The 23,213-nt window shown below is 31.3% G+C and overlaps 2 long non-coding RNA genes across 14 annotated transcripts in view; one reads left to right on the top strand and one right to left on the bottom strand.

Annotated features, from left to right (window-relative positions):
- Positions 1-8,384: 8,384 nt before the first annotated feature.
- LOC106057674 (uncharacterized) lies at positions 8,385-14,212 on the bottom strand. The gene is made up of 4 exons (XR_001215863.2): positions 13,374-14,212; positions 12,287-12,387; positions 11,910-11,973; positions 8,385-10,826 (listed from the first exon to the last, which is right to left on the bottom strand). It is a non-coding gene; the product is annotated as an uncharacterized LOC106057674 (long non-coding RNA).
- Positions 14,213-22,574: 8,362 nt separating this feature from the next.
- LOC106057667 (uncharacterized) overlaps positions 22,575-23,213 on the top strand; it is a 30,596-nt gene continuing 29,957 nt past the window's right edge. For 3 of the 13 annotated variants that reach the window (XR_008776503.1, XR_008776497.1, XR_008776504.1), the window contains exon 1: positions 22,579-22,859. This is a non-coding gene — a long non-coding RNA (uncharacterized LOC106057667). Of the gene's footprint in view, positions 22,860-23,213 lie in introns of all 13 variants that reach the window. The other 10 variants (XR_008776506.1, XR_008776494.1, XR_008776499.1 and 7 more) reach the window with 8 other exon arrangements.

The following is a 23,213-nucleotide window of genomic DNA, read 5'->3' as shown; positions in this document are numbered from 1 at the left end:
AATCGCTCCGCCTGCCTACAAAAATCAATGTCTTCCAGGTGGTGGTTCTCTCAACTCTTCTATATGGCTCTGAGACATGGACACTATATCAAAAACAACTAAGACTTCTTGAGCACTTTCACCAAAGATGCTTGCGCTCCATCATGGACATACAGTGGCAGGACAGCACTACAAACAGCGATGTCCTTGCAAACTCTGGTATGGACAGTATAGAGGGACTTCTTATGGTCCGACAACTACGCTAGGCAGGGCACGTATCCCATATGGGAGACAAAGGTATGCCAAAGACAGTATTTTTTTGTTGAGCTAAAAGGTGGTCGACGTAACAGAGGCGCCCCACGGAAACGCTTCAAAGACCAGCTTAGGCATCACTTTTCCTTGACTGACAAAGAAGAGAGCACCTGGCTGCATGCAGCATCGGAACAAGACAGCTGGAGGTCACGCACGATACATATGAGACCAAAAGAAAATCCGCTGCCGAGGACAAACTCAGGCGGCGAAAAGAAAATCTAAATCGACCACCTGTGGACAATGGTTATGCTTGCCCCGGATGTGTCAAAATATGCAGGTCACAGCTGGGGCTGCGCAGCCATGGGAAATACTGTATTCCTCATTAATCTTCGGACTCGAAGGCAAGCCTTATTATTATTATTATTAACATTAAGCTTTTTAGGTTTTGAAGCATTATCCAAAGTGTATAATGGCATTGCTAATTAATTGGCCCACTAAAATGCCAACTAAATAACATACCCGACATCTGATAAACATCAGCACAAATCCAAGTGATCAATAAATAAATGTAAAATTAAACTACTAAATTAATGTACAACTGGTGCTCCTACTATTAGTTTTTCAGTGTGTATAAGAATGGAGGAATTTCACCCTAATACTAAATCTAAATTTGGTACTTAATCATCAGAAACATTTTCGCCTAATATTAATTATGTAATGTGTATAAAAATGTGGTGAATTGAACAGAATTAAACTGAGAAACACAAATCGGTTTACTAAGTTGCTAACTTAATCTGATATTTGTACATCAGATTAACAATCCTTCTTTCTAAAAGACCAAGGTGTCTGAAGTTTTTCACCACCATGGTGATTTTATTTACTTATTTCCATGATCAATGACTAATGAGGATGTAATGTGGTCAGCACAAATCACCTTTATTTTCACTAATGAATGTCAAGTACCCATTATGCTCAATAAAAATAAGAAGACCTTTTAGCCATAATCTCATAATCTATGTGTCAACTTGAATACACACTCTTCTTAAGAAAATCTTATCTTATATAATACAGACGTTACTTCAAAAAAGAAGATGTTTACATCCTATGCGTCATGCATCTAGTCATGAATGTTAACTAATGACTTAAATTCTGCCAAGTCACTGGTTTTCCTGGCTGGCTCATGCAACCCATTTCATGCTTTAATAGCACTAGGGAAGAAGGAATATTTGTACAAATTTTTCTTAGCATATGAAATGTGCCTTTATCTTTGTATCTTTCTGAGTATTTTATAAGATATTGTTTTTGTATTTGAGGATAATGGTTCAGTGTTTTATGTTAAGTTGTTAAAGCTAGCATAAAATATACTTTATTTTATAGTTTATAATATTTATTATGCTTTCATAAATTCTATAGAAAAATTAATACTTTATTACTTTATTTAGTTTTTAGTATTTTATCCTTTTGTTGATGCCAACATTTAATACTTTAAGAAGAACTGTATTAAAATTATCTTTTATACTTGTATATATGCAATCAATTCAAGATAACCTGTCTCTAGAAGAGGAGATTAAAATCGCATAGAGAAGGCCGCATTGATGTTTGCTAGACTATGAACAAGAATTTAGGAAAACCAAAAGCTTACTACAGCCACCAATATGCATCCTTAGTATGCTACTGTACAGCTGTCAGTTGTGGACAACCTATGCAAAGCAAGAGAGAAAACTAAACTCATTTCACTTGAACTGCCTTCGAAGGATCTTAAAAATCACATGGCACAAGAGTGTGTGCAATACTGAGATCCTGACATGAATGGGGCCTTATAAGCATCTTTACAATCCTCAGACAATGCTGTCTGTTCGCTGAATGGAGGACAATCGCATCCTGAAAATCTTTCTTTATGGGCTACTCGAGTCTGGCTTAAGAAAAACTAGCCGCCCACACCTCTGTTACGAGGATGTAATAAAACAAGACCTAAAAACAGTGAACATTGATATAGACCATTGGGAAGACATAGACCCAGACGGCACTAGCTTGAGAGACAGTGACCAAGAAAGCTTTGGACATTGAAAAAACATGGGCCTCAGCTCTAGTTGATAAGTTATGATTTAGTGTTTCATTCATTTTTATTACTTTACTTTTTATTTTCTGTCCTGAAGACTATCTTAAAGTTAAATGATTTAAAGAATGGTGCTACTATAGTCATATGTCAATATTTATTCATAATCCCAATTTCTTTGTTTTTGACTGAAGACTATCCCCTAGTTAAATGATTTAAAGAATGGTACTACTATAGTCAAATGTGAATATTCATTGATGTTCCTACTTTATGTTTTGATATTTTTTAATTGATTAATATTTTCTAAAGCCATGTTGGTATGGAATATAGACATAATGTTTATCCAAGTTGTTTTTGGTGTAGCTACATATTATGTGTTCTAATATTTTACATGTCAAGCTGGTGAGTGATATCTTACATAATACAAACATTACTTCAAAAAATAAGATGATTACATCCTACGTGTTATGCATTTAGTCATATTGTTACTTTATTACTGTTTAATATTTTGTTTTTAAGCAAATGTTACTGCAATGTTTTAAGTTTTGTTTAATATTACAAGAATTTATTTAAATTATAGATTTTAAAAAGTTCAAAAGAATTTAATTTCTTTTTATCTTTCAATATATCTAAGATAATATTTAAGTAAGGTAGTTAACAAATATTTACAAGCAAATTAAGGACATTTTAAAACAATATTTAACTCTACCAGACCTTGAGACCACCTTAAGGAATTTTTGTAGATACCTATATCTGTAAATTCTGTAAAGAGGGGATTTTTCACCTTAAGAATTTTTGTCAGAATCTAAAAAAAACTAACAACTTGTGCCTAAACTATTTTAATAAGCTATTGCAAATGGCTACATCCATGTTGTAAAATTGAATGTGATTTTATTTGGAAAATATATGAAAAATTCACAATGAAATATATGATTAATGAACCAAGAACTTCAACAAGAAAGTGAAATAAAAAAATTTGTCTCACATCTATAACTTTCGATAGGATAGAAAAGGTCCATTCCTGGATCAATCATAGCGAATGAGTTAACTAGATGATGTTAGTTTTTTTTTTTGCTTTAAATGCTCAGGAGCTTATTAATATAAACAATTTAGTTCAAGGACTCTGGGCTGGTGGGATTAAGACATTGGTTTACAAATAGAGATTTCTATTTAGAGCTTTTAATTTTCAGTGTGACAAGAATTAGGGATAATAAAGCATACAAGAGGCACATGTCTTATTCTATACACTAGAACAAAGTGCTCCTTCTTCCCTAATGTCATTAGAAAATGAAATGGGCTGCCTGAATCAGCAAGGGAAAACCAATGACATAGCAGAGTTTAAGTCATTGATCAACACATGACCAGATTTACACATGAAATGTGTAGGACAAAATTATCTTTTTTTGAAGTAATGTTTGTAGTCTATAAAAAAAAAGACAAGAAAACAGAAGGTATAGACAATTAAGTATTAAAGATTAATAATTACATTTAAATACATTTAAATAGATGCACTGTTTCTCATAATGTTTTATTGTTCATGTTCTTTACACATTAGCACAGAGAAAAAAAAGAAGTCAAAAGACCTGTCTGATTTTTGGGTTTGATGCAATATTTTTGTTATATGACAAGTTATTTTATTTTTCTTAAGTTCTATTGTCAGGCAGATTCTGTAGGCCTAGTGTAATACTACAGGGGGAGAAGATCCTCAATGCAGAACACTTTACTAAACTAAGAAGAAGATTTAGTAATCTATAAGCAATCTGGTGCTCCAAGACACTGTCTTTACAAAACAAGAACTAAATCTATAACAGAAATGTTAAGTTTCTGTAGGTTTCAGATATAAGGAGAGTTGTGTGCAGGAAAGCGCTCTCAGGGAGGTCAATACAAGCAAAGACACTCTCAAGAGCTCATTCAAAGAGTGTGATATTGACATTCATGACTGGGAAGCACTAGCTTTCAATCGCTCCTGACCAATCTTACCCATGCCACATATGCAGCCAGATTTTTAAAGCAATGATTGGATTTTGCAGTAATTGAGTCAATAGGATTTGAGAAATGTGCTCATCTTAGATCATGAAGGAGGAGCTATATAAATATATATGTTTCAGAGACATGGAGAGTCACAAAAACAAATATGAAAAAGCTCTGACCTTTGGCTCTGCCGTATATTGGGAATTAGGTGGCCGGAAAAGATAACTACTGTTGGAGAGAACCAGACAGAAACACACAGCTCAAAATATCAAAAAATGAAAGTAGAGCTGGATAGGACACACCCTGCGAAAATTACCAATGTTGCAAGGAACTTGATTGGAATCCACAAGGAAAGAAGAAAGCAAATCTGGAAGAGGTCAGTCATCAGTTAAGCTGAAGATACTGGAATTACATTGAAGTAGATAAAGAAAGCTGCTCAGCACCAAGTTTGGTGGAGAGGTGTGGTTCTGGCTCCCCAGGGAGTTCACAGGAATAAGTAAGTGAGTGAGTGTTGAGTTTGAACAACTATCATATCCCTCATTTTTCAAATAATTACCTCCCAGTATTATTATTCATAAGAAATAAGATGGAAAGAAACCTAACCAATGTCAAATAAAGATGAAAATTGCAAATTGAAACTGAATGACATCTCAATAAATTAGAAGTGGACATAAAACTTGTATTAAATGATGACATGAATGAGTGCTAACAATAAGAATGAAAACAATTTCAAAATTGTATGATGATGATACACAATAAATGAACAATGAGAATCCCATTACATTAAATATTTTATGAGGAGACTTTTCAAATAATATTCAAAATGATTTCAATAAATTAACATTTTAATCTCATTAAAAGAGATGATATAATAAATATAAATCTTGTGTTAAATTTTATAGAGTGAGAAATGATGATCATATATTTAGGAAATCATAATACTTTTAAATGATGATGATAATGATGAAATTTATTTAAATGAATACTATTCAAGATGAAAATGATGTTTATTGAGAAGTATATAATGAATGAATCTTTCAAAATCATGATAACTAACTAAATAAAATGATATTTAACAAAAGTACAAAAATGAAAAAAAGAATGATATCTAATTAAATGAACACTGAGAATTAAACATTGTTGAAATATTTTCAGTTCTCATTGTTTATTCAATGAAATATCAGACTTTTTCTTTGATAACAATGATGATGGCATTAAATTAAATGACCAAAAATTATAATAATGATGTTATCTAACTAAATGTATAAATAGAATATATAAATATTGTAAGATAATAAACATGCTATTTAACTAAATGAATAAAATAAATGTTACAAAATAAAATGAATGATGAATAATGATACAAAATGATAATAATCAAATCTAATTAAATCAATAAAATAAATAAATAATATTAAGATGATAATGACAATGAAATATAATTGAATAATAAAAATTAATAAATATTTTAAACTGATGATAATGATGATAAATCTAAATTAATCAAATGAATAAAGATACAAACGGTAAATAATGGAAACTAACCAAATGAAAAATTCAATGAATAATGATACTAAAATTAATAATATGTCAAAATGATATTTAAATGAACAAAATGAATAATATTTCAAAATGATAATTACGTCTAGCTAAAAAAAAAAAGAATGAATAATGATATAAATGATGATAAAGATTGCATCTAACTAAATAAAAAATTATTTCAAATGATGATGATATGTAACTTAAATGAATAAAATAAATTAACTGATAAAAAAAATGAAATGAATGAAATGAAAGATTAATGATACAAAATGATATTGAACTAGATATTTAAAGATGATAATGAGGATGAAATGTAACTAAATTAACAAAATGAAAACTAAATGAAACTGGGGATAATGATAAATGACTTGATACAAATGATAATAATGAAATACAACTAAATTAATGAAATGAATGATTAATGATACAAAATGATATCGAACTAGATATTTGAAGATGAAAATGAGGATGAAATGTAACTAAATTAGCAAAATGAAAACTATATGAAATGGGGATAATGATGATAACTCAAATGATGATAAGTTAAATGAATTAATGATACAAAATGAAAATGATGAAATACAACTAAAGAATGAAGTGAATGATTAATGATACAAAATGATATTGAACTAGACGATAATGAAGATGAAACGTAACTAAATTAGCAAAATAAAAACTAAATGAAAATGGGGATAATGATAAATGACTTGATGATACAAAATGATAATAATGAAATACAACTAAATTAATGAAACAAATGATTAATGATAAAAATGATATCAAACTAGATATTTGAAGATGAAAATGAGGATGAAATGTAACTAAATTAGCAAAATGAAAACTATATGAAATGGGGATAATGATGATAACTCAAATGATGATAACTTAAATGAATTAATGATACACAATGAAAATGATGAAATACAACTAAATGAATGAAGTGAATGATTAATGATACAAAATGATATTGAACTAGACGATAATGAGGATGAAATGTAACTAAATTAGCAAAATAAAAACTGAATGAAAATGGGGATAATGATAAATGACTTGATGATACAAAATGATAATAATGAAATACAACTAAATGAATGAAATGAATGATTAATGATACAAAATGATATTGAACTAGATATATTTAAGATGAAAATGAAGATGAAATGTAACTAAATTAGCAAAATGAAAAACTAAATAAAAATGGGGATAATGATAAATGACTTGATGATACAAAATGATAATAATGAAATACAACTAAATTAATGAAACGAATGATTAATGATACAAAATGATATCGAACTAGATATTTGAAGATGAAAATGAGGATGAAATGTAACTAAATTAGCAAAATGAAAACTATATGAAATGGGGATAATGATGATAACTCAAATGATGATAACTTAAATGAATTAATGATACACAATGAAAATGATGAAATACAACTAAATGAATGAAGTGAATGATTAATGATACAAAATGATATTGAACTAGACGATAATGAGGATGAAATGTAACTAAATTAGCAAAATAAAAACTGAATGAAAATGGGGATAATGATAAATGAACTGATGATACAAAATAATAATAATTAAATCTAACTAAAGGAATGATTAATGATACAAAATGATATTGAACTAGATATTTGAAGATGAAAATGAAGATGAAATGTAACTAAATTAGCAAAATAAAAACTAAATGAAAATGGGGATAATGATAAATGACTTGATGATACAAAATGATAATAATGAAATACAACTAAATGAATGATTAATGATACAAAATGATATTGAACTAGATATTTGAAGATGATAATGAGGATGAAATATAACTAAATTAGCAAAATGAAAACTTTATGAAATGGGGATAATGATGATAACTCAAATGATAACTTAAATGAATTAACGATACAAAATGAAAATGATGAAATACAACTAAATGAATGAAATGAATGATTAATGATACAAAATGATATTGAACTAGATATTTGAAGATGATAATGAGGATAAAATGTAACTAAATTTGCCAAATGAAAACTAAATGAAAATGGGGATAATGATGATGACATGTAACTTAAATGAAATAATAAATCAAAATGATAATAATGAAATCCAACCTAATGAATGAAATGAATGATTATGAATCATGAATGATACAAAATGATATTGAACTAGCTATTTGTCTAACTACATTAGACAAATGAAAACTAAATGAAAATGAAATAATGATACAAAATGATAATAATGAAATCCAACTAAATAAATGAAATGGATGAACTTAATGAACAATATGATAGCAATAAAGATAACTAAATGAGCAAAATGAATGAGGATGATTATGTTATACTAATGAATATTAATTTTCATTTAATGTTTTAATTCTTTTTCTTTTTTTACTTTTTTTCTTTCCTTTTGTGTTTTTTTTTTTTTCTTTATTGTTTATCTTTTTTTTTTCTTTCTTTTTTTTTTAGTAACAAATTCAACATGAAAGAGAAAATTAAATTTCTGCAAAGGTTTTATTACTAGCAAAGTAAAATAATTTAAACTTAACATTACTTATGTAAAATGAAGCTTACATATCAATAGAATGATATAGGTAACATCTACGATATCTAACAAAATGAATTTTTAAAAAGAACACAGGATAATGATAATGTCATTCTGGCAATACAAAACTAAATGAATAATAATAGTTACCAGATCTCTAGATGATAATTATGATGATTATGATGATAATTAAACTAAATGGTGAATAGAAATATAAAATTATGATGCCAATTTAAATAAATGTAGTTTCAAAATGATTATGATGATGATTCTACCTAAATGCATAAAGCAAATGAAAATTTCAATATGAAAAAGATGATTCTAACTAAATGAATAAGATAAGATAATGTAACTATATGACTAAAATGAACTGTAAATAAAATGTTTATGATGATGAGTTTCTATAAAGAGCTCATTGGTTAGTACTATCCTTCCACACATTCAAGTTTATCTAGCTGTTACTGTTTTAAATTTGAGGAGAATATTTCCAAAATAAAGGGTATGATTTGTTGAGTCAGTGGGCTGAAATAGTCTGTATTTATGCATTGCTAAAAAGAAAAAATGATGTTTGTATGTGTTTTAAGTGTGTATAATGTATATATGTGTTTGTTTGTGCATAAGTGTATATATGTGTATTGCAGTCACATTTTAAAGTAAAAAAAAAAGATTCATTCAATAATTTTGAAAGGAATTAAAGAAAGCTGTAAATAAGGGAGATGATATTGTGTAAATGTGTATTTTGTCACATTTTAGAATTATTCCCCTTAGCAAGGGAATTAATATTGTAATATTGTGTGTTGCATGTTACTGTATAAATAAAATTCAATTGTGAATTATTAATTGTAAATGCAACAGCTACTAGTATCACTGACCTGAAATCAGAGAAAAAAGAGAGAGCCAAAGTGTTTTCCTTACTATCAAATAAAAAATGCATGTAAGTATTCGAACAGGTACAACTGTCAGATCTTAAATGCATGATAGGTTTTAATATTCTCATGAAGTTTCTAGACAGCTCCATACAAAACAAGCTTACAGATATCTTTAAAAATTTGAGAAATTTTAAGATTTTAATCAGGGTGAAGATCAGCCAATACAAGATTTTATTGTTTAATTTAACACTAAGTTTGGGACAATAGAAAACCAATGAGGCTGCCTGAAATTCTGGTGCTGGGAAAGCAAGGATTACAGCAATTGAGAAAATGCTTGTTTTGACAGGTATAAACAAAGTTCATTGGGAATCACTGTATAAGGAAGCAATGTCATCTCTCAAAATGTTCATAGGAGAAGAAAGTAAAGTAAAATTGCTTGATGCGTACAAACTTGAACAAATCTTAGTTTAATGAAGTATGATTGGTTGGAGACATTGTTTGGTTTGTTGGTTGAAGAAAACAAATTACATAGAAGGACATGTAAAGAGTATTTAAGTTTGATGGTGGGACATCAAAAGGTGAATTTTATGTAGCCGTCAGAATGACTAGATAAAAAGTTAAGCTTGTAAGCTGATGTAGTTGAATTAGAAATAATATTGTTATTGTATGGATCTGTTATGAAAACATCTGGATTAAAAATGGAATAAGAGAAAAATAAAGAGATTGTATTTCAGAAAAATAAAGAGATTGTATTTGAGAAAAATAAAGATGTATTGTCTTTCATCAATTTTAAAAGTGCTTTGGTATATGTATCAAATGAAGGAGGCTCCTCTTCCTGATACAAGGCATGGTCACAGCAGTCCCTTTAACTTTATTACAGCCAGAAGGATAGTAAGAAATAAAGGAGTGGGGCTCTGGAACTCCAGCATTGGGGACAATTTGGTTTAGGTTTTAAGATCTGGTAGGGTTAAATATTGTGCTTGATAGTACTTGTCTAATATTATATTTAATTGTTATTAAGTTTAATTTCTAATGTCATATAATAATCACTTTATTTTCTTTTTTAATTAGTACCAAATTAATTTCTTTTAAATGATCTCACGATATTTTAATTGTTACTGAGTAATTCTTAAGCTTTCATTGAGAAATTAGTTTATGACAAATTTTTACGTTAGGTTTTCTACTAAAGGCATCATATTATCGTAATTTATAAACAACTCAGCATATGATAACACTAATGGATGAACATTTCTAAGAAATACAATTTACCAAGCATTAGATTGTATGTTTAAATGGGTCAGAATCATCTAACAATATAAATGATAAATAAAAGAAATTAAGTGTAATGTATGAGACCCATGCAACACTTTAATGTATAGGATGACTGCCTGGTCATGTGGTATGTGCTCTGGATTTGGTAAATCCCCAGTCATCCTGTGAGAAGTTTGAACTGGGATGTAATACTCTTCAAATCTGAAGGATCATCTGAAACATATTAAACAAACTAAAAACTAGGGGAGATAATAAATGTGAATACATGACCTGATCTAGTCCTCTTGAACTACTGTCTGTACAGTAAGCAGACATCAGAACTCTTGTTCCTTAGTTCACAACATTCTTGCGTGTCATGCAAAATAAAAAATAAAACATAGTCATTGATCTGCTGTATTATTTTCATCATCTTAGTTTTAATTACAAAGCAAATTGTAATTTTTAATAATATTTGTCTCAAATAATTTTTATCTTTATATTCATGTGTAAAACACAACACTTAAAAAAATAACGTATCTTATCCATAGTATAAGGGCCTTTTCTTTTAGTAATTAGCATGCAATTTTAATGGTTACAAAAATTATTTTTATCGAATTACTCTTCAACATCTCTCTTTTCTTCCCTTTTGAACAGTTTTGAGCTATAGCATTTTGCCTATATTAAAATGTATCAGGAATAAACTCTTGGCTGGCTATATATTATTTTGGCATTAAACCCCTTTTTTCTTTTGCCAACCCCAATGCAACTATCTTTCTAAGGCACAACCATGTGTGACTTTTAGTATCCCTTTCATTTGTGCATAGTTTTGTAGTTTGTAAACAAAATATTTTTTTTTAATAAAATGTCTACACCAGCATTATTTTTTTTTTGCACCTGAAGTTGAGAGCCACTGTGTCCTAAAATGAAATTGATATTTTTGTGTTACTAGACATCATTTTTTGCCTTTAACAAGTGTGAAAAATACTAAGGAACTTAATATTTATTATTTCATTGGCCAATAAGTGTAATAATAAGTGTAATTTCTAGTTTTAAAAAGTCATGTCTAACAGTGTAAAAAAGAGAGACAACTTTTAAAATAAATAAAATACTTTAAAACAAAAATAAAACAATATGCCTAGTTTTCAAAACTATATACTTGCAATAAAGTTAGAACAGTTTCTTAAACTCTCAACTTCTATAGGTGATTTAATGCACTACAGTATCAACTTTCATTTCAATTATTGTTTTAAAAAAAATAGCTATATGCATCAAATTTTCACCACAAAAAGATTAACTAAGTGTATCTTCTTGTTCTGAATAAAAACCTAAGGTACACACTGTAGATCTGTTTTACAAAAGTGTGATGGTATTTTTCTATCACAATGTAACTGATTAGAAGTTAACTTATCACAATAAGAGCTAATAAAAATTTGTAAGTAAAAATATTACCTGATTTAGATTGATGACAATTACTGTTTCCATATCAACCACTCAGTTTATAGAAGTCAGACATCTTGATCATGAAAAATTATTTTAAAAAAGCAACAAAACAAAATACATTTGGCAATCAAATCATTAAATAGAAAGAATCTGATATAAAACTTTTCACATGTAAGTTATGAGTGAGTATGGTGTGAATGTTCATTTTGTTTTTTTATAGTTATAATGTTTTGTTTGATGTAAAGCACAAATTGTAAGACAAATTTCCTTATGGACAATCAAGAGTATTATTATTAGCAAATGAATGGAATATTTAATATTTAATAACCTCCAACACTGTTAATTCTGAAACTATAATTTAGTAATAACAAAAGCAAAAATCTGACCTGATGTAGATCTATTGTAGTTACCATCACCACATCAAATGTTCAAGTTAGCAAATGTCATTAATATTATACTATTATCCAATTCATATGTAATTCTTAGCCTGAAAATTAAAAGATCGAAAAGACTAATTAATTAAATTTAATATTATATTTGTATGTAGTTGTAATACATTTATGAAAATGAATCTATGACCTTTCTGAATTAAATATGATGGCATAAAAAGAAAAGAATTAACATTAACCTATGTAGGTCTGTTCTATATTAATAAATCATGATAAAAAATGTTATTCAATTTTTTTATTTTTTCCAGCAAAATATTACATTATTTTATTTTGTGTCAGAATGACTTTTCAAATAGAAAGCACTATTGAAGAATGTATCAAATCAAACATAGTCTTCAACCAAGACTTTGCCTGAATTAAACTAAGAAAGAAGATGGGACTATTATCATGTAAAGTGTTACAGAGACTATTCAATATCCTTTGATTTTAACAGTAGATTTTATCTGCATATTGTTCACATTATTTTGGTGATAATAAAAATAAACAAGATGCAGTCAAACTTCATATGGTAAATTTCATCCGGCCAAAACATTTTACAATTTAAAATAATGACAGAAGATTGGCCCATGTGATCATGATTTACTTCATCTCTTCTTTGAAATATAGAGATCTTTTTCTAGATTTAATTATTAGAAAATTTTTAAAATCCTCTTTGTCCATGTTCTTATCTTGACATTGAAATATATTTAATCCCTAACTCACCTTCTTTGTCTTCTTATATTTCTTAAATATGAATGTGAGATTTGCCTCAATACATGTGAGACCCACAGGAGCAAATTATTTATTTTTTAAGTTATTCCTTTCAACTAGAAATCTCAAGCTTAAATTAAGTGAATAAAAAATAAATTAAAACTAGATTCTTTGAACAAAGACAATGCAATGAAAAAATATTTCAGTTTTATGATAAGAATGCTACTAGTCACAGAAATGATGCAAGAATATGATAGTTGTCAAGACAAAAGATGGAATAGAAAAATCAAGCTATTGCTCATAGAAAGCAGATCAACACTAAAAATTGACTTACTTGACTTGTTCCTGTGTATCCCAGGTGAGCATAGAGCTGCAACCAGAACAATCTGCCAAAGTCTATTCTGAGCAGCTTTCTTTATCTGCTCCCAGTTTATTTCATAATCCTTAGCTTCACTGATGACTGACCTCTACCACATCTGTTACAGCCTAACACTTTTTTTTCTGCTCAGTTCTCTCTCACAATTTAACAGTAGATGTCTTTTGGACCACCTGATTCTCAGTAACCAACATAGGCACTTGTTGGCAAAGATCTTGAGTTTTTTATATTTGTCTTTTGACTCTCTACATTTGTGTTAGAATTTGGTTCTTGTTCTTTAAAGAAAGTGCTTTGGAATGACAGGCAAACCTAGCTTTATCAATGCAATGTCTTATATTGTCTTTAATTTCACTGTTTTGATTATCCCCACTTCACAGATAGGCAAACAAAATGGTCTTAGATTTCTCCACCTATAGTATGCCTGGGCTCTCTTGTTTGTTATTAATTCTCATAACTTCAGTTTTCTTTTGTTGTCCAGTCTTGTTTGCTTCTTTGTCACTCTGATCAGTTTGGCCTGAGCACTTTGTTAGTATGGGAGAGGAGACAGATGCCATTAGGTCTATTGTTTGAGCACTTTGTTGTGTATTGGAGAGGAGGCAAGTGCCATCAGGACCATTGTATGAGCACTTTGTTGTGTATGGGAGAGGAGGCAGATACCAACAGGTCCATTGTATGAGCACTTTGTTGTGTACAAAAAAAAGAGCCAGATGCCAATAGGTCCATTAAGGTCACCAGGTCCATTGTATGCCATTTCTATTGTCATGACCCAATCAATGACAAAAAAAAATTAAACTGGGTCAACTAAAGAGTTCTGAAACATAGAAATTGAAAAATTTTAATTTCTTTACCTACAAATAATGTGCTCTTAAGTTAGTACATTAATTTGACAGACAGTTAATAAGCTCTTTTTCAATATGAAATATTTCACTCAAAAGTAATTTACTCTTTATGAGATTTTAAGTTAAAACTAAGACAAAAATATAACTGCTTTTCATATAAGTTAAAGATAGGGGAACTTTACTTTTTTTTTTTTTACTAAATAATAATTATATTCAAAATAAAGTGGGGAAAAAAATACATACTCACCATTTATTAAAATATATTTTTTTGTTTTGTTTTACGTTCTTTAGAAATAAATATTATATCCTAGCACAAACCTCCTGCAGGATGGCAGGGGATGGCAGAGGGCAGGATTCAATGAAACAACAGGCTGAAGTGTCTTGACCAGGCAGGCACCACTTGTTGCTGAGGGGTGTGAGAAAAAGAAAACAAGAAGTGTTTAAACTTTAATTCTTGTCTAAATTGTATGCATAGCATTAACATGCAGAAATGTTTAAACACCATTACTTTAATTCTTGTCTAAATTTTATGCATAGCATTAACATGCAGTTTTTATTCCCAAAGAACAGGGGTAAGCAAACTTTTCTATAGAAGGCACATTGAAATCCTACTTTTCAAGTATTATTGACCACAGCAATCAAAATCTTAATCTACAATGCCTGTGTTGTGAGCACTCTTCTTTATGGTAGTGAGAGCCGGTCTATATACATATATCAAGAGCATACATTAAATAGCTTTTACTTATACTGACTCCAATCTTCTGTATCTCTCAATAGCTTCAAATGCTGCTCTGTTGCGCTTTAACTGAAAAGGTTCAATATTGGAGTCTATTTCACAGGACGCTGTGGGAGTAGTTCTCATACCTCCACTGATTAGATGCAAGGCTTGCTTTAGGATTGTGCCTAGTGATGATTGATAGGTTTTGTTAGCGGCTACTTGTATGGATAGACAGTTATCCATTACAGATCTGATGTATCCAGGGTAAAACTGTCTTAAGGTTTTTTCTTTTAAATCTGCCATAAAGTGTTTTAGAGACAGTCTTTGGTCTAATTTTACACCAAGATATGTTGGATTTTCTGAAATGAGGTCCAGGAGGTCATTCATAAAGATAAAAGTGCAAGTTAGGGCTGAAGCTTTTTTACCTTCGAATCGGGTTTGGATGGTTCTGTTTTTTAGGAGTGCCCTGATCCAGCTGTACATTCTTACATTGATGCCAATCTTTTCTTCTTCAAAAATAGATCTTTTCTTCACCCTCTATTATAGGCTTGTAACATCTATAAATACTGCTGTAGTGTGCTTGTTTTCATGTTGTACATCATCTTGTTCTCTCTAGTAGGTTTTTTTTTCTACAGTCTTCCTGGCCACGTTTCTTTCTTTTACTAATTCCTCTAATTCTGGTGTACGAAAGGGTTTGTATTTCCTAACTTGACCTCAAGGGATGTTTTTTTTTGCTGCTTCTAAGATGTTAGAGACTATAGTTGCGTAAGTTGTGTTGACATTTGTGTTGACTGTATGTATATAACCATAATCACCATCAAGTCAAGTACATTTGGTTTAGCAGCAATGCAGTTAAGACCAAGCCCCAAAACATGAGTTGGAACAGAAAGAATAAAACTTGTGCAAAAAATAACTCACAGTAACATTACATTAGAATAAAACACTTGGAAACATTTATGGATTAATTTTATAACAAAGACTTAACCTAGATCTAGGTCTATCAGTATGTTGACTTTGTTGACATTTTAAAAATATTTTTTCCCACAGAGATCAAAGTTTTTTTTTTAAGTTGGTTTTACATTTTAAACTTTGTTGCCATGAATAAAACTGCATGATATACAGTGAATTCCAGGTATCTTGTTACCTTTACTAAGAATAGATCAAAATGGCAAGTATTTTATGGCTACACTAATTAACGGTGAAGCAAAATTTACAGAATCGAATCGAGTATAACAGATCCAAAAGTTATTCTTAATAATGCTAGAATAGTCCATTATTCGGGTTTGGTGTCTATAATTTCAGAAGTAAAATTCAGACTATAGTCATCTTTCTCAATCTAATGGAAACTCTTTATTTCCATCTAATCCTTTTGCTTTCGCACAAAACATAAACAACAAACAATGACGTAATATCATATAATATTAGCACATCCTTCCTTTTGAAGTTGTTATTACATAATTCCTTTTAAAGTTCTTAAGAGTGATATCTACTAGGAACTTTAACAATTCGTTCACTTCTGGTTGTCTTGACTGGTACAACAAGTTCTCTAGATGTTTTGTTTGTTCCAACAGTTTGCAGTTCATTGTCTTCATCGGTATCATTGTACCCAGAGATGTCTTCATCGAAACTCTTATTCAAAAAGCAATTTCATCTGTATGTTTTTCCATCGTTTGTCTTTATGATGTAAGATCTGGGTGCTAAATGTTTTTTATGACAACTGCTTTCTGCCATGTTTGACCTAGATGAACTCTCCGACAGAATAATCTTTAGGTAGTCTTGCTTTTGCATTGTATTTCACTTTGCTTTTCATCTGTCGTTCATTGAGTAATGTCTCTGCATGGTTTCAATAGTTTGGGATCAGTTGGTATGATTCCCTGAGTCTTCTACTCATCAGCAGTTGTGATGGTGAATACGGCAGTCTGCTTATCGGAGTATTTCTATACTCGAGCATAACGAGATACGGATCTTTCCCACTTTTGTATGCTTTGAATACTTTTGCTTTCACACAAAACATAAACAACCAACAATGACGTAATATCATATAATATTAGCACATAATCTTCTTCATGCAGTGGAAAATTATTTTTATTTGCCTATTTGGAATTCTGGTCAAAGCTCCTGCACCCAATTAATATATTTCAGAAGAAACTACAAAAGTCTGGACTGCATATACGGGAAGCTGCTGAAGAAATTAGTACCCTTTCATGCTTTCTGCAAAATGTTGAGAAACTGACAAAGACCCAATCCATCAAAAAAGCAAAAGAAGGTACTGAATACTATGGATTCCCTGTAATCAAAACAACCAGAAGAAAGAAAAGACTTGATGGGAAGTTGAGTTCTAATGTAGGACTGTCAATAGAACTGCAATTCAAACATGTTGTGACAGATTTCATATGGAGATGAAGGGCAAATTCCAATGGAAAGAAAATGGATACCTTTCTTCTTGAACCAAGACACCGTTAGATGAACACACGCTTATGACAAACTGTGCTACTTTTCCTGTTTGTATGATGAAATAAATGGCAAATCGCTTTTTCAATGATGTCATTAATGCACGAGTACTTTTCATCAACAAACCAGTAATACAATTACTAATAGATATATTGAGGAAACAGGCTTCATATGGTAATTATGTGTTCTCAAACCTTGCAACCTCCTCCGAATACCGCTAACTCAGGCCACTTCCATTACGTCATGTGAGAGATCATTCTCAAAGCTCAAGTTCATCAAAAACTATCTCAGGAGCACAATGATGCAAGAAAGGCTCATCAAGGCTTTAATGTCAGCGGAGTCACAAATACTACAAAGTATCAATGTAGATGATGTTATAGATTTCTTTGCTGCACATAATGCACAACATGAAGCAATATCAATTGAGATTTGTCACTTGTGCACAATTTAACTAATAAACAATGGTATTATTCATTAGAAGAGTCTTAATGATTATTTTTTGTTAAGTTTACTGATATACTGAACCAATCTGAGGTCAATCCCCCCAGGCCCCCAAATCCCTAGTTATGCCCCTGACAGCTGTCAAAGATAAATTTTATAAAAGAATATGATATAGTAAAAGGAGGACTTGTTGAGTTGTTTGCTCATGAGATATGAAACAGCCAATATAAAGACTAAGACTGAGAAACAAAGACAGACTAAAGTTCTGCAAGTAACATCAGAAAGATGACTGAGTGTTCAGAGAAGAAATGGCTGCCAGGATAATATAAAGAAATTTTGTAAAGCACCATCCTAGAAGTTGTGTATGCACCAAGGGACACAGAGATTGTCATTTTTTATTGTGTAGCATAATAATAATATGTCCAAAGATTAATGAGGAATGCAGTATTTTCCATGGCTACACAGCCCCAGCTCCAACCTACATATTTTGCCACATCTAACATATGTGTAGCATACTATGAAAATAAATCCTATTTATAGGAGAATGCTTGCAACTATATTCATATAAAGAAAATAGAATGAAATATTTGCCTTTACCTTGCCTGCAACCTTGATCCCTTGATACCAAATAATATAAAATGAAATGGGAAAATCTAGTTTTCATTTATGCAATGAAGATCATTTGTTGTTATCCTGTTGACATTGAACAATGTCCATTGGTGTGGACAATGTCAACACAAGTTTAATCCAAATGTTGTTTAATGGAAACTCTTCTGCCATATTGAAATCTGTGTTGCAGTTTGCTTTCCTGTCTTCATGCCTCAAAAAAAAAATCTTGCACTGAGTTGAAGGTTTTTATGAGATTTTGATCATTCTGGGTTCAGAAGTTTGTATATGACCTGAGGGGAAAAAAACAATAATCAACAAGTTCATCAAATGTAATATTGGGGAAATTGATATTCTAAAAAAAATTAAAACATCAATAAAACTTTGCAAGCAAAATTTGCCCCAGCTATGAAAAATTGTTGTGTGTATTGAGTGTATACAATAAACAGACCAGAAGTTAACATTGTTGTTTTTATTCTCCCACTTCCAAACACAGAGACATTAAGACAATGATTTCAACTTTCTTTTGGTCTGACTGTTTAGACATCAAATTTATATTGAACTCACTGGTTAGGTTTATTACTTTATGGCAACCCTTATGTAAGTCTCTAGTTGCTATTGGCTTGAATGGTCAATCAGCTGTGTGCCAAAAATCTTGGTTGCTTTGACTGACTAGTAGCTGTATGACAAAAACTTGGCTGCCTTAATAGACTACTTGGCTGTATGACAAAAACTTGGCTGCCTTGATAGACTACTTGGCTGTATGACAAAAACTTGGCTGCCTTAATAGACTACTTGGCTGTATGACAAAAACTTGGCTGCCTTGATAGACTACTTGGCTGTATGACAAAAACTTGGCTGCCTTAATAGACTACTTGGCTGTATGACAAAAACTTGGCTGCCTTAATAGACTACTTGGCTGTATGACAAAAACTTGGCTGCCTTAATAGACTACTTGGCTGTATGACAAAAACTTGGCTGCCTTGATAGACTACTTGGCTGTATGACAAAAACTTGGCTGCCTTAATAGACTACTTGGCTGTATGACAAAAACTTGGCTGCCTTAATAGACTACTTGGCTGTATGACAAAAACTTGGCTGCCTGGATAGACTACTAGCTGTATGACAAAAACTTGGCTGCCTTGATAGACTACTTGGCTGTATGACAAAAACTTGGCTGCCTTGATAGACTACTTGGCTGTATGACAAAAACTTGGCTGCCTTAATAGACTACTTGGCTGTATGACAAAAACTTGGCTGCCTTGATAGACTACTTGGCTGTATGACAAAAACTTGGCTGCCTTGATAGACTACTAGCTGTATGACAAAAACTTGGCTGCCTTGATAGACTACTTGGCTGTATGACAAAAACTTGGCTGCCTTGATAGACTACTTGGCTGTATGACAAAAACTTGGCTGCCTTAATAGACTACTTGGCTGTATGACAAAAACTTGGCTGCCTGGATAGACTACTAGCTGTATGACAAAAGCTTGGCTGCCTTAATAGACTACTTGGCTGTATGACAAAAACTTGGCTGCCTTGATAGACTACTTGGCTGTATGACAAAAACTTGGCTGCCTTAATAGACTACTTGGCTGTATGACAAAAACTTGGCTGCCTTAATAGACTACTTGGCTGTATGACAAAAACTTGGCTGCCTTAATAGACTACTTGGCTGTATGACAAAAACTTGGCTGCCTTGATAGACTACTTGGCTGTATGACAAAAACTTGGCTGCCTGGATAGACTACTAGCTGTATGACAAAAACTTGTCTGCCTTGATAGACTACTTGGCTGTATGACAAAAACTTGGCTGCCTTAATAGACTACTTGGCTGTATGACAAAAACTTGGCTGCCTTAATAGACTACTTGGCTGTATGACAAAAACTTGGCTGCCTTAATAGACTACTTGGCTGTATGACAAAAACTTGGCTGCCTTGATAGACTACTTGGCTGTATGACAAAAACTTGGCTGCCTTGATAGACTACTAGCTGTATGACAAAAACTTGGCTGCCTTGATAGACTACTTGGCTATATGACAAAAACTTGGCTGCCTTAATAGACTACTTGGCTGTATGACAAAAACTTGACTGTAGGACTTGTTCTTCTTCTCCTTCTAGCCAGCTTTATTGCTGCTGAGCTGTGAGCTCTTTTCGCAGACTGTGCCAAGGAAAAAAAGTGTGCTGTTTTCTTCAGTTGTTCAGCACTGCCGTAAAGGGTGTTGGTTATGTCGGGCTGTAGTGGAAGTAGGGTCTGCCTAAGGTGGATTAGGGAGGGGCATTCAAAGAGGATATGGTTTACGGTTGCAGTGTCTGCAAAGGGGGAGTTGTGTGGAGTTTATTTTGTTCAGGTGGTAATTTAATAGTGGTGTGTGTCCTGTTCTTAGTTGGAAAATTGTAGATTGTTCTTTGCAGGGAAGGAAGTTAATACTGTCCAGTTTGTTAGGTGTAGTCATTTCTTTGTACATGTGTTTCCTGGTGCCCATTGATTGAGCCACTCCTCTTTGTGATTGTTGACTAACATTGACCTTAGGGTGAGGTAGTTAACAGGTCTATCTGGTTGTTCCATAGATGAACCTGCCTTTGATAGCTTATCTGCCTTTTCATTTCCCATGACGCCAATATGTCCGGGGATCCACTGTAGTGTGATATTGATATTTAATTTTGGTATCATCTGATGGATTATCACAATTAGAGTTGTCAACTCTCTTGGGCTGTTTGAGGTGCTGCTGTTAAGTGCTTGCAGAGTAGGTTGGGAGTCTGTAAAGACAACAATATCTGATGGTGGTTGTACTCCTTGACTGTAGGACAAAACTTGGCTGCCTTAATAGACTACTAGCTGTATGACAAAAACTTGGCTGTAGAACAAAAACTAGGCTGCCTTGAAGGACATGGTTCTTGGTGGGTTATTTATATCTCAGTATTCCTCATTCGTTCAAATTTTGAGCACTACATATAGACCAATCCAATGAGTTAATGCCAACATAAATTAGCTGTTACCACTTAGTGCTGCTTCTCGACAGCAATGATGGTAACTTGAATGTATGAAATAAAATATGCTACTTTGAATGGATGTGCCACATAATTATCTATATTGTTGGACAGCATGGAGCTTTTATTTCCATCTTGGACAATGTGTTCACAACTGTTCAAAAAGGAAGGATGATTATGATTACTCAGTAAATAGTTCTGACACCATCAAGGTCTGAAGCCATCCGGGGGCGTAGCTAGGAATTTTACATTGTTTTGGGGCCCGGGGGCTTGACCTCTTTGGGGGCCCAGGGGGATTTTTATCTTAATATACCCCCTATCTTAAAACCTAAAACATGTATAGCAATACTATTGGTGCAACCCCTCTTAAACATTCACACAAGAAATAGGCCTTAGATAATATTTGGCCTTCCTTATATTATAAAGACCCCTCTACCAAAATCCACCTTAGACTCTAGATCTAGTCAATCAGTGTTAATAATATATGCTATGGTTTATCGTTAGGTTATTTTATGAATACCTTTTTCTTCTACAAAATGTAACAAACTGGCAAGGATTTTAGAATTTACTACTTTAGTTATCTTGAGTATAGTTTACAAAATTGAAGGTATATAGATATAGTTATATAGATCTAGTATTATACTATGCAGTGTAGTCTAAATATCTATACCAGGTATACCTAAGTCTAGAATTCGTTAGGTCAAATCTTCAAGTATGATATCATAATGATAATTAAATCACTGTCATCCAATGAATTTGAATGAATGAATTAGAATGACAATCATTGACAATGAAGTTATGAATGGGTACTTAATTGAATTGAACAACGGTACATTTAAGAACAGTGCAGACTTATCATCATAAAGTAATTAAATAGATTAACAAGGACGAGACTTGGAATATTGATCTAGATTTTTAGCGCTAAGCTTGATAAAATGGTGCTTGCTTAGAGCCTTTTTTAGCCCTCGATGAACAGAACTCAGGATTTTCACGTGATTTTTAATTAAACTTTCGACATGGAAGAGCTTACCTCTTGTGTTTATTTCAGTCTATACATTATTTCAATTTCGCAATATTACCTGTAAATACATTTAGATTTAGCTAGATACTTATTTAGCTTTTAAAAGAATACTCCTGCCCATGTCTTTTATTGATAATAATAAAATATCATTCTAGATACTTTTCAAACCGTTTTTTAAGTGCCAACGAAGCCGTAGATCTACTTGCTTTTTGTTAATTATAATAAAGATGGGAGAGAATAAAAAAAACCAATCCATAATTAGGAAATTGTCTAGCTCTAGATGTATAATATTAATAGTATAGGCAGGCCCTATCTTTAATCTAGACATAGTAGATCTAAATTTAATCTTATCTAAATCTTGGACTATGTTAATTGGTAAGATCATACCATTGGTAATACTTTCTTAGTATTTAGAATATAGTAACTAATAATAGTAATTCAATAGTAAATAATAGTCTTAATTTTTTAATAAACTAAAATAGTAAAAAGTAGACTAGAATCTAGATCTAGATTCTAGATCTAGAATGTAGACTGAGTCGATTCTAGTCACTAGATCTAGATCTAGTAATACTAACAGTAACTAACTTAACTTATTATACTTATAATGTCTTATACTTCTTATAATAATTATTATTTAGAATCTATATTTTAACTAATTATTTAATTTATAATTTTTATATTACTTATATTATAGTATTATAGTTATCTGAGTGTTAATACTATTAATAG

Source organism: Biomphalaria glabrata, chromosome 2 (genome assembly GCF_947242115.1).
Source record: "Biomphalaria glabrata chromosome 2, xgBioGlab47.1, whole genome shotgun sequence".
NCBI classification, from domain to species: Eukaryota; Metazoa; Mollusca; class Gastropoda; family Planorbidae; genus Biomphalaria; species Biomphalaria glabrata.
This window is presented reverse-complemented; position numbering and strand designations above follow the sequence as displayed.